Source organism: Rhinopithecus bieti, unplaced genomic scaffold (genome assembly GCF_001698545.2).
Source record: "Rhinopithecus bieti isolate Rb0 unplaced genomic scaffold, ASM169854v2 scaffold_43586, whole genome shotgun sequence".
NCBI lineage: Eukaryota > Metazoa > Chordata > Mammalia > Primates > Cercopithecidae > Rhinopithecus > Rhinopithecus bieti.
Window position 1 is genome coordinate 222 of NW_016893293.1, and position 1,144 is coordinate 1,365.

The window sequence follows — 1,144 nt, forward strand, 5'->3', positions numbered from 1 at the left end:
CTCGAGGCTGCCGGCCTGAGGGTGTGTGCTCTGAGGCTGTGGAAGGCTCTGGCCGGGGAGCGGCCATCTGAAAGTGTCCAGGCACTCCCTCCCCTTCTCCCAGAGCCCCGCGGGGCTGGGGAGTTCCTGGGCACATGACCAGCAACTGAACTCTGCTGTGAGTCTCTGGCTGGGCCTTGGAGGAGCTGACGGAGTGAGGGTGGGGCTTTGCGGGGATGCCACTCGCCTCGCTGTGCCCACCCCTGCGCTGGCTGTGAGTCCCAGGGGAGGCCAGACACTTCCACCGAGGCCCGTCCCGCACCCTGGCCTCAGGTGACCTGCGGAGGGCCACCTCTCTCACAGACACCGTCCGCGACACCACCACCGCGCACCAGGCTCTGCTGGTGGCCAAGAACGTTGACTCGTTTCCGCAAAACCAGGAGCGCTTCAGTGGGGCTGCATCGACGTGTGGTGGATCGTGCATGACGGCGGCATGCTCATGCTGCTTCCCTTCCTGCTGCGCCAGCACAAGGTGGGGTGTGACGGGGACAGGGGTGGGGACGGGGACGCACCAGCCGGAGCACGGCTACCCCACGCGCCGTGGGCCCGGCAGGCTCCTCCAAGGCCCCGCAGCCATACCCGCCCTGTCTCCAGGTGTGGAGGAAGTGCCGGATGCGCATCTTCACGGTGGCCCAGGTGGACGACAACAGCATCCAGATGAAGAAGGACCTGCAGATGTTCCTGTACCACCTGCGCATCAGTGCCGAGGTGGAGGTGGTGGAGATGGTGAGGCCTGCGGCTTGAGGGGAGGAGGTCGGAGGGGAAGGGGGGAGGAGATGGGGAGGAGGTGGGGCTGAAGGGGAGGGCTGTGGGCCTCGTGAGGTGGAGGTGGAGGTGGAGGTGGGGAGGAGAAGGTGGTGGCGATTGTGGTGGGGACTGCCGGGCCTTGCGGGGCGGTTGAGGAGGCTTGGTTTTGGAATCGCCAGGACATTGCAGAGAGCACAGAGCCCGTGTGTCCCTGTTGACACCTCGTGTCACCTGGGCGGGGTGTTGTCCTAGAGCCGGCGTCGGTGTCTCCGTGTCCCCATGGTCTCATGTCCTCCTCGGCCCGGGACCCTGTCCAGGACCTCACGCCTCAGTGGCATTGCCATGGTGGGTGCACCTC

General features: G+C 66.3%; 1 long non-coding RNA gene across 2 annotated transcripts; it reads left to right on the forward strand.

Annotated features, from left to right (window-relative positions):
• Positions 1-233: 233 nt before the first annotated feature.
• On the forward strand, positions 234-1,063 carry LOC108525941 (uncharacterized). 2 transcript variants are annotated; one of them, XR_001884376.1, is made up of 3 exons: positions 234-511; positions 634-765; positions 1,039-1,063. It is a non-coding gene; the product is annotated as an uncharacterized LOC108525941 (long non-coding RNA). The 2 variants fall into 2 exon arrangements; XR_001884375.1 differs by having other exon boundaries at positions 966-1,057.
• Positions 1,064-1,144: the final 81 nt, after the last annotated feature.